Consider the following 17,289-nt stretch of genomic DNA (forward strand, 5'->3'; position numbering starts at 1 on the left):
CTCTTCAGAGTGATTTAAAGCGCACATTTGACTATGATGTTCAGGCAATTCAAATTGCAGCAAGAGCATAGGCAAACGATGGAAGAAAAGAAATAGCCACTATCACCGTAGAAATAAGCCAAGAAGAACTAGAGATACCGGCTAAAAGACCAACCATCATAGTACCACCAAAAGAAGCCGACGTTAAGCAAATCGACCTAGGCACCGGTGATCCCTCAAAAACGGCAACCATCAGTGCACACCTATCAGCAAAATAGGAACTCGCGCTCACCAACTTTCTTCAGGACAACAAGGATATCTTCGCTTAGAAGCCGACCGACATTCCAGGGGTCCCAAGAGAGTTGGCTGAGCACAGAATTAATATCAATGAAGGCTCCAAGCCTGTGAAACAATGACTACGACGATTCTCTCCCGACAAGAAGGCAGCAATTAAAAAGGAAATTACAAAACTAATGGCAGCCAGATTCATCAGAGAAATTCTTCATCTAGATTGGCTAGCAAACCCAGTTCTAGTATAGAAAAAGAATATGGACGAGTGGTGTATGTGTGTCGACTACACAGATCTCAACAAATACTACTCGAAAGATCCATTCGGGCTACCACGCATTGATCAGATAGTTGATTCAACAGTAGGATCTGCCCTATTATCCTTTCTGGACTGCTATTCCGGATATCACCAGATCGCATTAAAAGAATAGGACCAAAGCAAGACATCTTTCATTACTCCATTCGGCGCCTACTGCTACAAGACCATGTCGTTTGGACTCAAGAATGCTGGAGCCACTTACCAAAGAGCTATCCAAACATGCCTTGGTGATCAGATCGGCAAAAACATAGAAGCATACGTGGATGACGTGGTTGTAAAAACAAAGAACCTAGATGCACTGATTGAAGACTTAAAACAAACCTTCGAGAATCTGAAAAGATGGAGGTGGAAATTGAACCCAAACAAGTGTGTATTCGGAGTTCCTTCAGGACAACTACTCGGATTCTTGGTAAGTCATCGCGGAATTGAAGCAAGCGCCAAGCAAATTCGAGCCATAACAGAGATGGGCCCTCCTCGAAGTGTCAAAGATGTACAAAAACTAACAGGCTGCATGGTGGCACTCAATCGTTTCATTTCAAGACTCGGCGAAAAAGGGTTATCTTTCTTTAAATTGCTAAAGAAGACAGACAAGTTTGAGTGGACAGAAGAAGCCAATGAAGCTTTCAAGAAACTTAAGGCATACCTCACCTCCTCACCAGTTCTCATACCTCCAAAAAAAGACGAAGACATGATGCTATACATTGCAGCAACTTCTACTGTGGTCAGCACGGCGATAGTAGTAGAAAGAGAAGAAGGGCGCGTATATAAAGTACAACATCTAGTATACTACATCAGCGAAGTACTATCAGAATCAAAAAACCAGTACCCGCATGTGCAAAAACTACTCTACGCCCTACTGATCACTTCACGCAAGCTTCATCACTATTTTGAAAGCCACAAGATTACCGTGGTGACAGATTTCCCACTAGGAGACATCTTACACAACAAAGACGCAACTGGGCGCATATCCAAGTGGGTAGTTCAACTCGGTGCTCTCAACATTGATTTCACCCTGCGGAAAGCAATTAAATCCCAAGCCCTTGCTGATTTTGTTGCCAAATGGACAGAAATTCAACAACCCGTGTCAAGCACCATCCTTGATCATTGGAAGATGTACTTTGATGGATCACTCAAGCTAGGTGGAGCCGGTGCAGGCGTCCTCCTAATTTCTCCAGATGGAAAACAACTCAAGTATGTCCTTCAGATATTATGGCAAGCTACCAACAATGAAGCAGAATACGAAGCTCTCATCCACGGGCTATGAGTGGCAATTACCCTCAGAATCAAGCGATTACTCGTATACGGTGATTCGGCAGTAGTAATCAACCAAGTCAACACAGATTGGGATTGCACCAAAGAAAACATGGGTGCTTACTGCGCTGAAATCTGAAAACTCAAAAAACATTTCCAAGGATTAGAAATTCTACACGTCCTGCGTGATTCTAATATTGCGGCAGACATCCTCGCCAAGCTTGGATCAGACAGGGCAAAGGTCCCACCTGGTGTATTCATAGAGGAGCTATCAGCTCCCTCTATCAAACAAACCGGTGAGATAACCCCTGAAATCTCAGCCAAAGACAACCAAATCTTGGTAATCACCACTTCATGGACCCAGGTTTTTATTGATTACATGAAAGAGAATAAGTTGCTAGGAAGCCACACGAGTTATCCGCAGAAGCAAGAATTACGTCCTAGTAGGAGACAAGCTCTACAGAAGAGCTGCATCATCAGAAGTACTCCTAAAATGCATCTCATTTGAAGAAGGCAAACAAATCCTAGACGAAATACACTCAGGTTGCTGTGGAAATCACGCCGCTTCAAGAACACTAGTCGGCAAAGCATTTCATACTGGTTTCTACTGGCCAACCGCTTTGAAAGACGCAGAAGAACTCATTAGAAGATGCAAAAGTTGTCAGATGTTCGCAAGATAGGCTCATGTGCCAACCCACAACCTCATCTGCATACCACCTACTTGGCCCTTCTCCTGCTAGGGGCTAGATCAAGTAGGACCCCTTAAGAAAGCAAAAGGCAGATTCGAGTACATCTTCGTGGCAATTGACAAGTTCACCAAGTGGATCGAATACAAACCACTCGCAAAATACAGCGCAACCAAAGCAGTCGAGTTCATCCAAGACATTATGCACCGCTTCGGCATGCCCAATCGAATCATCATAGACTTGGGTTCTCCCTTCATAGCTACAGAATTCAAAAGTTGGGCACAGGATTGTGGCTTCAGCGTAGATTACGCATCAGTCGCACATCCAGAAGCCAACGGACAGGTAGAAAGGGCTAACGGACTCATACTAGCCGGATTGAAACCAAGACTATATGAAGAGCTAGCAGACTATGGATCAAAATGGATTGAAGAATTACCCAAAGTAGTATGGGGGCTACGAACTCAAATAAGCAGAGCCACCGGATACTCGCCTTTCTTCCTAGTTTACGGATCAGAAGACGTACTACCTACTGACTTGATTTGGACATCACCAAGGATAGAACAGTATGACAAAGGAGAAGCAGAACACACCAGAAGATTAGAACTCGACAGTACAAAAGAAGTTAGAATAAACGCTACCCTGCAATCAGCAAGATACCTCCAAGGACTAAGGCGCCACTACAACAAGAATACACAGTCTCGATCATTACAAGTCGGAGACCTAGTACTAAGAAGAATACAAAAAACCAACGGACGCCACAAACTACTCAGTCCATGGGAAGGTCCTTTTATCGTCAAAAAAGTCATCGGACTCGGCATATACAAGCTCGTAACTGAAGACGGAAAAGAAGTCAACAATACATGGCACATCAGTCAACTACGAAGATTCTACGCATGAAAACAACTCAAGGGAAAATATGTATACAAGAAACAAGAGATCAACAAAGATAGCGCTCACCAAAAACACATGTATCATTGTGAAATATCAATATTCATGATCAATAAAGATGATTCCTTCTCGACAAACATATGTCTCATCATGACTTTCCCCGAGTTGTTTCTTAAAATGCAAAATGGCTGAAAAGACGCCTGAGCATCCCGGCCGAGAGCAAAATAGCTGAAAAGATGCTTGAGCCCACCAATGAGGGTAGCTAACAAGCTAACACCCGAAATAAAATACAAAATGGCTGAAAAGACGCCTGAGCATCCCGGCCGAGAGCAAAATAGCTGAAAAGACGCTTGAGCTCGCCGATGAGGGTAGCTAACAAGCTAACACCCGAAATAAAATGCAAAATGGCTGAAAAGACGCCTGAGCATCCCGCCCGAGAGCAAAATAGCTGAAAAGATGCTTGAGCCTGCCGATGAGGGTAGCTAACAAGCTAACACCCAAAATAAAATACAAAATGGCTAAAAAGACGCCTGAGCATCCTGGCCAAGAGCAAAATAGCTAAAAAGACGCTTGAGCCCACCGATGAGGGTACCTAACAAACTAAAACCCGAAAAAAGCAAAATGGCTGAAAAGACGCCTGAGCATCCCGGTCAAGAGCAAAATAGCTAAAAAGACGCTTGAGCCCGCCGATGAGGGTAGCTAACAAGCTAACACCCGAAACAAAAAGCAAAACAACTGAAACTAAGCCTGAGCATAGACCATAGCAATTTCAAGACAAGACCCTCCAGCTACTTGTTCCAAATAGCAAGAGGCTCAGGGGCTACACTGGAGATACCCAAGAACGCAAAGATCTACATATAATGAGTTGTTTACATGGCACAAAAGAAGGCCAGACAAGCACTCGACAGATCAAGAAAGGTTGTCAACACAAAGATCTACGTATAACGAGTTGTTTACATGGCACAAAAGAAGACCAGACAAGCACTCGACAGATCAAGAAAGGTTGTCAACACAAAGATCTATAACGAGTTGTTTACATGGGCAGAAAAGTACTCGACAAATCAAGAAAATTTGTCAAGATAGCGCGCAGAATTGTTTACAAGGCAAAGATGAAAGCAAGACAAAGTACTCGGCAAGTCTAGTAACTCTGACCAATTGGACAAATTATCTGAGGAATAAGCAAGGCATCCAGGCAAAGAAGACATCGATAAAAAATCTTCATTCAAAAAGAAGTATAATGTCATATTACAAGGCACGGGCATAAAGGTCAAATACATCAAGCCTCATCATTAGGAGAAGAGATAACAATATTAAGATTATCTACAATTCTACTAGCTAAGTCTTCAACTTCAAGCTCCATCCTCTCAACGGCATCAATGTATTCTTGACTATCAGCTTCCTCTGCTATCTTGGACAAAGGAGCCGCTGGAGCAAGAACCCGGACCTAGGCCAGGACATTCTTGGTACACAGTTGGGCGCACCTCTTCACAAACTCTTGGAAACGAGTCGGAATTTGAGGAATTAACTGTGCCCAAGATTGCCCATCATCCGCTAGAGTTCGGAGAATGTCGGCTACTGAACGAAAGGATTTCCACAAAGCTTTCCAGTTTTCAGTAGCCATCGCCAACTTGCTAGACAAGTCTTCAATAGTTCTTTGGGCCTGCACAAGATCTCTATCAGCTCCACGCCTAATCAACTTAGCAAGCGCAAGTTCCTCCTCAGCATGAGTAATTACCTCCTCAGCCATGTGACTTGTATGAACAAGAGTCTTCATTTCATCAACGCCCTCTGAGAGCTTCTGCTTTTCAACCCGGAGAGCTGGACAAGGCAACAAACAACAAGTTAGCAGAAAGGAGAGTTTGAATGCAAAAGGAAACAAAAAGAACCCGCAATACCGTTGCACTCCTTCTTCGTGGCCTCCAAGTTCTTCATGGCCTCCGAGTTCTTTAAGGCCTCCTAGATAGCAGCATCCCTCTGCTTCTTGGCCTCAACAACCTGGGCACAAAGACCTTGTTCCTCCTTCTAATGTGTTTGACGCTCAGCCTCCATCTCGGCATGGCAGAGATCCAGCTCTGCCTTCAGGGCACTCAACTCAGAAGACAACTTCTTCTTGATTTCCGACGAGAAGAAGAAGCTGGTATGGTCCCGAGAGAAGGACTGAACAAAAAGAAAGAGAGAAAAAAGGCATAAGAACAGGAGAAAGACGAACACCCGAAGAAAGAACTTCAGAAAACTTACTTGGAGTTTTTCTCCAAAAGAAGTTGTAAAGGTCGCGAACTCTCCCCAAGAAGCAGTCAACTCTGACAACCGATGAGTGGCATCAAATTGATGAACCACATCTTCAGCAGAAAGAGGAGCGGAGGGAGAAGACGGCCGATGCGGAGAAGACAAGGCCAAGGACACATCATGGGAAGTCCTGGCTACCTCCCTCGATGAGTCCACCGCAATGGCCACGGTCACCTTCGGGGCAACCAAGACAGCAGCAGCATCATCATCATAAGGCCTTGTTGCCCCCACAACCACTTCACTAACAGTGCACTGCGAGTCCTGAGGCTCAGTACTCGGTGGCACAATAGAGGGCTAAGAAGAAGTTGATGGGGGGACGAGAGAAGACGAAGGCCTGAAAGTTGACAAGAGAACTCGCCAATGAGAACAAGAGAAAAGGAGAACAGAAGCAAAGAGACAAAACTAGAATCCACTCACCCAGCTATCTTCTTCTTCGTAAAACAAAAAGAAGACCTCGCAGGAGGAACCACAGCAGCAAAAATGTCCCTGCCACTAGACGGTAGGAGCGGTATAGCCAGTACTAGAGCCCCGAAAGAACTCGATACCAGAGCTATGGAAGAACTCGGCTCCGGAGCTATAGAAGAACTCGGTGCAGGAGCCTCAGAAGATCTCATACCCGACGACCACTTACTACAAAAAGATCAAAACCAAAGTCAAAACAAAAAGAAGGTTTCAAGTGCAGGGAAATAAGAAAACAACTCACCGCCGCATAAGGGGCACATCATCACCCTCTTCTTCCTCAGTCTCGACCAAGGCCACCATAGCGCCAGCTGAAAAAAGAACAAAAGAACTCGGTCCAAGACAAAAACAAGAAGACAAAGGGACAGAGTGTATTAATATGCTCACCTAGGAGCATGCTAGCTACAACTGGAGTACCTGGATGAGTACTTGGCTGGCGAGACTTCTTGGAGGCAGGTAAACCGGATGAAGAACCATCCGCTCACCCCCTCTTTGAGACACTACGAGGACCTCGAGGGACTGGACGGGGAACATATTCTTCATATATATCAACAACTCCAAAAGAAACTCTAGGAAAAACTGTGGTGATTGGGAACTTACTGGTTATAGAAGCCCCAGCAAGGTTCTCCCCAGTATTCACCATGGCAGGGAGGACATCAAGGGAATAGGGTCAACAAAGTTGCACCCCAATTCCTACAGAAAGAATAAAACAACAAGGCAAGGAAAATTAAGCAAAAATGGATACAGCAAAAGAAATACAGAAAGTACTCGCATGAAGAGAAAACTACTCACAGCTGGAGGCGGGTTGTTGGTAGAGAACTAGGAGACAGTTTGTGGGACAACGCTTGCCCCCTTCAGTATCTTCTGAAGATGCTTGAGAACCTCCTCGTCGGTCAACTCAAGAGCAGGGACCATTCGCGAAGGATCCTCAGCCCCAGAGTACTCGAAGCCAAAGTTCTCTCGCTCCTTCAAAGGCTGGACACAACGGTGAAGAAAACTTGAGACGATTCCAAAACCGGTCAAGCCCTGCTGTTTCAGAGTGCTTATCCGCTCAAGGAATGGCTGGATCGCCTGGAGCTCGACTGGAGTCAGGGAGTTCTTTTCCCACCGGTCGTTAACCAAGGGACCAGATCTAGAATGCACGGCAAGAGAAGGAATCAAATTGGTAGCATAGAACCAATCAGCACACCAATCCCTCACAGAATCAACCAGGTCATAGTCAAAGAACTTGCTCTTCAGACCCTGGCGAAACTGAATCCCATAGCCGCCAAGAACGTTGGTATCTTCACGGCGGGGTTGAGGCTTCAGACGAAAGAAGTGACGGAAAAGAGAAAGAGAAGGAGGAATTCCAAGAAAAGCTTCATAGAGGTGTATGAAAACAGAAAGATGGAGGACGGCATTGGGAGTTAGATGGTTCAGACTAACTCCAAAATAACCAAGAAATTGATAAAGGAAGGCGGAAGCAGGAAGGCAAAGATCGGCATGGATAAAAGAGACGAAAAGGATGATCTCACCAGGACCTGGAGCAGGGACCCGATGCTCGCCTGGAACTCTCCATTCAGCAATGGCCTTGCTCTGGATTAGACCATCGTCGGCAAGCTCATGAAGTTGGTCTTCAGTTGTTGTCGGAGCTGGCCAAGCTTTCTGGGCAGCCCTCATGGCCACGAACTCCTGGTTTTCGATTATGAAAAGAGACGACTCCTCGTCCACGAAGGTAGCCTGGGACTTGCTTGTAGTTTTCTTCCTACCCATGTACTAACGGAGGTAAGAAGGAACTAGGGGAAGAGAAGGCTTGGATGGCGGTGCTAAGATGGCGGCGGCAATGGCGACGGCAGATTTCTAAAAGCTAGGGTTTCAAGGCAAGAGAAGGGCAGTAAAGAAAGAGAAGATGAAGGGTCTTTAAATAGATTTTACTGCGATAAAAACGGCCCACCAGGCCCGTTAAAGCACCGTGTGAGAACGCAATGGTCCATTTACTAACACAGCTAAAATGACGGAGGGCACAAATCCACACAACGGTACAATTCAATGGGCAGATTTCAGACTTATCCATCCAGCACTACGGTGGAGTTATCAGATTACTACAAAAAACAACCCGTCAACCATGAAGAAAAGAAGGGCTACCTCACAAGGAACATAAGAACTCGGTTCTTAAGGAAAGAACTCAGGAATCTCATGAACAACCAGGACTACAGCAGAAAAATAAATGACAACCCAGAAGACAAGATTCTTTCCATTACAAGTGACTTCAAAAATAGAAGATTACAAATCTTACAAGACCCAACGAACTCGGCACCACAAAAAGCAAAGTAGCAAAGAGGAACCCGGACATGGCTAGGCTCTGGAATGACTATGTGTCCCAAATCGCTACTCGGTAGAACAAACCGCACTCGGCTACACTATTTTTTTTCAAAGGACGGACGCAGTGCACCTAAGGCGGAAATTAGCAGAACGGTGGGACAACATGGAGCATAGATGGCTGGCAGGCATCTGTCTACCCAAGTCCGATGTGATGCTAGATATGGTGTTGATCTGCACCAGACAGTCTCAAGACAAGCGGCGAGGATCAACCCAGAACTGCTAGATGAAGGAACGAAGCCCACATCACAAGACTTCCTCCAACTACTTCCACGTACATCCTGGTACATTACTACTGTAGGATTAGCCTACCTCTAATCCCTATCACAAGACTTCCTCCAGCTATGACAAGACACACAAGAACTACAAAACATGCCCGGGGGCTGCTCTACTTCACAAACTACCATATTCATAACTACGAAGGTTTCAACAGAATGTTCAATGGATGAAAACAAGCACTCCGGGAGGGTATTTATAGATCAAAGGAGCGGTGCACATGGACTAGGAGTACCAACGAAATAAGCCTAACAAAGGACATAGTGAAAAGACAGGGCTCAATAATAGAAGACTCAGGCGAAAGGGAACAGTACTCAAAGACGAGCATATTCGGAAGAATATACCAACACAGTACAACCCATGAACAAAAAGCATTTACACTCAACCACCACCATACAACTACATCTGACAATAGCAGACTACCAGAGAATACGCCAAGACTCTGCATCCGAGTTCTTCCTGAACAAAACAACCCAGGTATATGCTCGGGGGCTACAAAGGGAGAGGTATACAGTTCTTTCGAACAACTCAGATTCAAGACCCTCCAACTTTTTGTTCCAAATAGCAAGAGGCTCGGGGGCTACACTCAGTGAGTGCACTTTTTCTTCAAAAAAGCACACGTCACTCAGAACACTTCTTCAAGATAGACGACTTCAAGGCCACAAGATAAAAAGAACCCGGACATAGCTATATCCGAGCTCTTTCCGACAAAAAGAACCCGAACACAGCTAAATCAGAGCTCTTTTCAACAAGGAAACCGGGGAACCTTTCAACGAAGAATCAGGAAGATTTCAAAAAAAGACCCTCAAGCTCCTTGTGCCAAACAACAAGAGGCTCGGGGGCTACATCCAAATGGGGGTATTTTTTTCTTCAAAAAGGTACACACCACGCGAAGATCTCACGAAGCGCTACACGGTTTCGCTCAAGAAAGCACTCGGACGATGCTTGTTCCTGCTTGACAAGACTTGAAGGAACAAGACGAGGCTTCCAGAACTCAACCATGAAGTGCTCGGGGGCTTGTCGGTGCGGGACCCACGGGATACCCGACAAGGAAGGGAGAAGAACTAGCCTAACAAGGATTCTTCCCCTCTAATCTTAGTAGTAGTATTATCCTGTAATCCTACTAGGAACTCTTATTGTAAACCGACTAGGACTCTGGCCTTCTGACTATATAAAGGAGGGCAGGGCTCCTTGAATTGGGAGTTCAAGACAACAATTGTACGACACAACGCTTACAATCAATCCAACGCAAAAGCTAACGCCGACTGGACGTAGGGCTATTACTCAACTATAGTCGAGGGCCCGAACTAGGATAAATCGACTGCCTCTTGCGTTTTTACCGTCGAGTTCCGCATACGCTGAAGCCCGAACATACTGCCCCGGGGACCCCCGTGGCAGGCTATCGGTGGTCAAACATCGACACCATTGTAACTCTTCTTCTAACAGCATCTGGTTAAAAGTTTGATCCAAAGCATATCTTTCCTCCCACTCTAAATGAGCCGGTTCCCTTTCCTCACTCCAATCATCCAATATGGCAATTCTTCTAATAATTTATTCCTTCTGTTTTCTTCTCTTGCTATCTAGATTCTGACCCCAGCCTTTTATAGCTCTCCTCAACTTACTTGAAATCACATGCCAATGACTAAAGGATCATATTTAAACCTTGAAGGCCACTTATCTCTCACCCATACTCTGAACCCCTCCTGTTGGAGCCAATGAGCTCTAAATCTGAAATAAAACTGCTGACCTGGCGCATTGCCTCCTGTATCCACTATAAGAGGGTTATGATCTGATCCTAGCCTCAGACCAGTTACCACCGACGTCAGAGTAAACTTATCTTCCCAAGCATTCGACACCAAAACTCTATCTAGAACACACATAATCGGAGGATTTTGTCTGTTTGTCCAGGTAAAACGACTTCCAGTCCTGTGAAGTTCAAGTGTTTCTTTCAACCTATTTCTTTTTTTACTTACTAAACTGCCCTCATGTAGTCATGCTCATCGTATCTCCTGTGACTTTCATTCAGGATGTGTGTTCATAAAAGTTAGAACAACATGCATCCAACGATGATATCAAGTCTAATTCTAATACAGTTCTGTGCAACGCACGGGACATTTTGCTAGTATAATCTAAATAAAAACACAAATCGTCATGAACCTAACAGGTTCAACCATCGACTCCTTCATGTAACGGTTAATACGCACGTTACAACAGATCATCTTGAATGCTTCTTCATCATCCCTATTTAAGTGTCACCGTGAGATTCGAGCCGGTCAAACTTTCTTAAGTTTAACTAAGTTTGTAGAAAATATTAGCTATATTTATGTCTCCAAATAAATTTATTATAAAAGTAGATTTAATGATCTATCTAATGGTACTAATTATATACTATAAATATGAATATTTTAATTTATATATTTACTCAAAGTTATGTATGTTTGTGTCGGGTTCATAAACCCAGGGTCCCTCGCGGACCGGCTTCCCCACAAACGCTCGGCCCAAGCAGACAACGCGCAACTCATGGGCCGGCCCAAGTGTCTAAAACAATAGTCCAGGAGGACGGCCCAGTCACCGATCGGAAGGTCAGGCCGAGGAGAAACAGCGCCCGCTTGTCGACTCTGGCCCACCTCTCCGACCGGAGCGCTCACTTCGGTCTCCAGCGCCTCTAGGCGGTCTCTTTCGACTGGAAGGCCTGGCAAAGCACTACCTTCGACTTCGACCCCACATCTCCGACCGGGGTATGCAAAGACCCTGCTCACTGCTCTTCTCCGACTGGCGCAACCAGAGCCGACTAGGACCAACCGACCGGGGACGCCCACCCAGAAGGGACCAGGGAACGAACGGAGCAAGCAAGGCAAGGCGCTCAAGTCAAACCAGGATACCAGAGACCGTACCCTATCACCTACAGGAACAGTACTCTGTAACCGCCCTGACACAAACAGTATTGTAGGCGCCGATATTTTCCTCTACAGCATTGTGGGCGTCGTTAAACTCCCATACGGTAAGACCTCCCACATGCCTCTGGGCATCGATAGTGTTGCGGGCGCCGAGATTTACCGTACCAAGTGAACATGGTGAGACTCCTCACATGCCTCTGGACATCAATAGTATATGCAGGTGTCGACATCTGCCATACCCGAAACAAGACGACGTAACCTCCCACATACAACCGACATCCAACAGTGTTGTGGGCTCCTACCATCCTCCTGTACCTGTCGGCGTGGGCAACAAGACTTAGAAGCATACGAACTATCTCCCTCTCACTTGTAAGGCCGTCCCCTTCATCTATAAAAGGAGATGCGCTCTCTCCCAAGAGACAAAATGGATTCAAGTTCATACAAGTCATTACAGATTCATTAGATCAACCAAGTTTACTAGCTCACAATCACAGAACCGCCAGGTTCGGACCTCAAACACACGCTTGAACACTTAGCGCATAGAGGAGCTCCTGTCGCTCTCGGCCCTTCCGACCGGAGCTAACCGAACCTCTCGTGCACCCCATCTTTCTCCTTTTCGTTTTGTAACCCCACTGCAAACTTTGAGCACCTGGGCTCAGGAATAAAGTCACCAACCGACCCAAACTGGACGTAGGGCACGTTGCCTGAACCAGTATAAACCCTATGTCATTGAGTGCTAGGCCACCTCCAATCACAACGTACAGCAAAACTATAAATATTTACTTGTTGGTCACTTTCTACACCGACAGTTTGACTTCTCAAAAAGTGAGAACGACTGATAAAAAGTAACAGAGGGAAATAGGTTGAATGTGCTTAGAGCAAGTATAATAACAGGCTGTAATTAGACTGAAAGCTGAGGTGGAAGAGAAGGAGAGGAGAAGCGAGCTATAAGCTTGCATCTAGCATAGACACATGAACCAATAAATTTTGTGAGAGAGCTATCTATTAATCGTAAAGAGCTAACTATTATATAGATGGTCTCAGCTGTAAAGATCCTTAGAACCAGTTGGCTGTATTTAGCGTCCCAGCGGGCGATCAAATACCTAGCCTAGCTGATATCCTATTGGTCAGAACAGATGCAGCGCAGCGCGCTGACGAGTGCATACTCCTAGTCTTGCACGTTCTCCAACAAATTTTAACTCACGGCATGCAAAGTGCTGCACTCTATTACGTTGTTTTTAATTGTTTATGTGGCTCAAATCGCTGGCATTTCTTCGGCGTCCTTGAGGACGCCCACATTAGCCTTGCTCTTAGTAAAATGCGCTCACAAAAAATAGAGCACCTAATATATAGCGGCGACCCACATACTGACATACCTTTGCATGCGCAACGCCCATGGCCTCTCTGATTACCAGAGCCGAGACTCCTTCAAGGCACCGCGCTAATAATTCCGTAAAGCATAGGGACCCAGCTCCTCAAGGCACCGCGCTAATAATTCCGTAAAGCATAGGGACCCAGCTCCTCAAGGCACCGCGCTAATAAATAAGCAGAGGGATCCGGACGACCCTGACACAGCGACACATCTATTTCTTGAAATTGAAGGAGATGGTCATGACGCAACAGCCACATGTGTACTCCTCTCTTTATCACAAATTTTACTATAAATTTAGTTAAACTTTAGAATATTTGATAGGGTGTTGAAAGAGATATAAATATTATTAATATTTCTTACTATAAATATAGTCAAACTTGAAACTATTTGATCAATACAAAATTCGTAGCAATATTTTTTTGAACGGCGGGAACCTCGTTGTAACACTCTTTTGGACGGAGGGTATATATATATATTACACATGGTACTGATGGAGCTAAAGTAAAACAGTTTAGAGTACATGACCTATATACACATGGTACTGATGGAGCTAAAGTAAAACAGTTTAGAGTACATGACCTATATAATACACAAACAAGAGGCCTAACAGGAGGTTCATTGCTACATTGTACAGAAGAATTCTTGATCAGGATCGCGCTGGGCTTTTTACATGCTAACAGAGTCCACATGGTCTGGGATGACCATTCATGCTAAATCTATGGAGCATAGTCCATTGTACGTCGTAAAATGATGCAGCAGACACTTTGTTCAGCGGGAGTACCTGATTGGAGAGACAAAAGTCGGAGTTATTTTGGAAATAGATTTATAACGTGAATGGGAGGCTAAATTCTGACATAAGCCTGTGTCTGTATTATATATCAGTTGTCAGTTGTCAGAAACTACAATGTTTTTCTGAGCGGTGTGTGCCGGATAATATGAGATAAGAACAATCACTATTGAAAATAGGACTTTGAGGGCACATGGGAAAATATTTATGTGATAACAGGTATAGCCAGAGTGTATTTATATCAGTATATGTATGTGCTGACCTGTTGCAAAAGTAGATATGTAGTTACTGAGCTTTGCAATCGGCGGTCTTTGTTTCAGGTTTGGAGCTCCCAAGTCTTGGCCTGCATTGTTTAGGACATATATCAGGATCAGGACATAGACAGCCTAGAAATCTATGTATATATGTAAGCGCGATGTCTGTGTGCTTACTTTTTTGCTTGGTTCTGTAATGGTGGGTCTGCATTATGGTGGGTCTGCATTCTCACTTGGACCATCACCAGGAACCAGGTTTGTGTTAGATGCTTCAGCTGGTGTTTTGGTCTGCACCTGACATAGCAAATTTAAACATGTACATTAGTTCAGGACTTGAAATGCATATATGGAAATAACACAGAATTATCTGATATATTGTGGGAGCACCAAATTTGTAGATACTATGAGAATGAAAATAAAAAAGGGAAAATTTACACCGCAGCGGCTACTAACCTCTTCATCTGTTGCTGCACTGTGGAAGAGGGACCTTTGGACAGATTGCTTCTCTGGGAAGAAGCTATAAATTTAAAAGTGTATAAATATGTTATGAAGGCCTACATAAAAGCATGAAGGACATTTAGATTTGATCAGAGGTTGACTTACTCAGTGACAGTGTCCTTTTGGGGTGTTTGTTCGAGATTAATACTCGGAGGTGGTGTCTACTGATGAAGATGTATGTTAGTATAGTGAAATGCAAATAAATATAAATGATACAAATAAGGTGGGTGCACCGAAATGTTAAGAGCACTTGTGCTGACAACGGTTAATACTTCCTGGGTATCTGCAGCATGGTGTTGCACAGGGAAACCACCGGGTTCATAATGTTGAGGTGTTCTGCTTTTTTTGGTAAAATACAGGAACACACCGATGTCACGTTTGTTAGATGTGGAAGGATAACTACATTTAGGTCCGGTTCGGCTGGCAGAATTTTAGCTGAAACTGGCTGAAAAATACTGTTCTAGCTGAATTGTTGTGAGAGAAAAACTCTGTTCTGACTGAAAAAAGAAGTCGAACAAGCCGAATATAGGGTAAGCCGAACGGGGCCTTAGTCACGAACATAAGAACATTAGCTAGCTGCCATGGTTACTTACCTGGTAGGTGCCTCTTCTAATGTTGTGTCAGCAGGTTGTAAATATGGTGCAGATGGCTGTCAACAAATGGAGAAGTGTGTGAATCAAAGGGCAAATAAAGAGGAGGTATTAAATGAGCATATTTTTCATGGATCCAGATTAGAACCACAACTAATGAATCATAAAAATAAGATGGCATAAGTGAACCATAGTGAAATCCCCAAATTGGTCACATGCTCTACTAAAAATATTTTTCCCTTAATATTCATACACTGAGGGTTCGAGTCGTGGTCTCCTCGCATTTCACAGGCGAGGATAAGGCTTGCCACTAACACCTTTCCCCAGACCCCGCACAGAGCGAGAGCTCTTTGCACTGGGTACGCCCTTTGGTCACATGCTCTACTAAAAATATTTTTTCCCTTAATATTCATACACTGAGCATGTATAAGTATCCATGAATCAATGGTTCTCATATATGTAGTAAATACAAGGTATTCCTATTTTACGAAGTAAGATAGCACAGTTGTTGGAGCCTAGTTTTTGCTATGCAAATTGTAAAATAGTCTCCACAACCAGAATAGCGAAGTTGCTGGAGTTGCTCTAAGTGAGGTAAGAGCTATTTGCTTCATGAGTGTTTTGTACACTTCTGTCCCCAGCTGGGACTGCAGTGGAGTTCACCTGAGCTAACATAAGGAATATAGGAATGATTACTTCTATTGTTTATTTGTTTGTCTAAATTACTTTTAAAAGGCAGTGCTATGATTGCCCACTTTGGTGCAGGTTAAAAAGGTAGGTACTGGTCATTACTTCATTATGCATTTTAAATGGAATATTTAAATATTTTTGAACCATTTAATAAGCTTAAACAACCAAGTTAAATCAATAACTCAATCATACTTCATCATAGAAGATTATGCAGGCAAGTTCATACATGTAGTGAATAAAATGAAGGGGGATAAGATTTAAATGAAACTGAACAAACAAAAGATGGAGTAAACATACGTGTGAACTACGATGCTGTAAAGCGGCAGCATCCATTCGCTCTATCTCATGTGGAGGTGCACTATGTGAAGGTCCTGCTATATGACATATGGATGGTGTGATCAGTGGAGGTTTGTTGTGTGACTAAATAAGGCTAGGCTGTCGTGGAGGCCGATGTAGATCTGGGTGTGTCGACACAAAATTTCGTCCCGTGTCGAGGACACACGCAGCAAGCCAGAAGGGTCCACTCGATGGAGCAGATCCACCTAGCTTCAGCGCAGGGGTGGTCGATCCTACGCAATCCTCCCGAGGCGTGCCAGTCAATTTGACCCTGCAATTGACAAGGAGAGAAAGTTCATTAGTAATTAAGGGCGGAACTTGCCGGTGTTGCCAGACAGTTTCGAAAGTACGGCTAAGAGAGCCGATATGGAAGGAAATCGGCTAAATAGCCGATCCTAGTATATTCATGAGAATAAGTCAGTTAGAGTTCATGGGGTCGTGTGAAGAAGAATCGGTTATCATTCAGAATAAATATCATTTAAGCAAACATTAATCAATGGCAATAAGATATCGATGATGATTGGTTTATACTGAGCCAATGATTACAAGTAACCGAACTCCTGTTTATGTAAAGAAATAATTCAACACCGCTCAACCATCTAATGAACATGTTAGATCTTATCTATCTCCATGACCAGTGGGGCATGAGGCAGGATCATGCAGGCCGTAGAAACAATAATAAACTCGACGACCCTAACTCATTACTAATATCAGTGGGGCATGAGGCAGAATCATGCAGACCGTAATACAATAACAAGATCATGGGGCTAACACATCTTTCAACTCATCTCTACTTCAACGATCTCGTAATGTGAACTATTCATGAAAGCATTCGATATCGGCTAAACAGCCGATTCAGGCATAATGCATAGTTAAGGTCATGCCTTCTCAGGAACGGATCTACCAACTAACGATCCCCACTCCACGGTGCCAACAGTGGGGTGAGAGGCAGAATCCCACAGGCCATGATGACGGGCCATGGAACGGTTCTCGCTAACCAATAGATCTACTCAAGATCGAACATGCCTTAATCGCACGCTATGCATAATTAAGATTGATATAAAACAACCAATAAAAA

At 44.2% G+C, this 17,289-nt stretch overlaps 1 pseudogene; it reads right to left on the reverse strand.

The window, feature by feature from the left end:
- LOC136492244 (anthocyanin regulatory R-S protein-like) overlaps nt 1-7,908 on the reverse strand; it is a 60,714-nt pseudogene extending 52,806 nt beyond the window's left edge.
- Between the last annotated feature and the right edge of the window lie 9,381 nt (nt 7,909-17,289).

Source organism: Miscanthus floridulus, chromosome 11, assembly GCF_019320115.1.
Source record: "Miscanthus floridulus cultivar M001 chromosome 11, ASM1932011v1, whole genome shotgun sequence".
Classification (NCBI taxonomy): Eukaryota; Viridiplantae; Streptophyta; class Magnoliopsida; order Poales; family Poaceae; genus Miscanthus; species Miscanthus floridulus.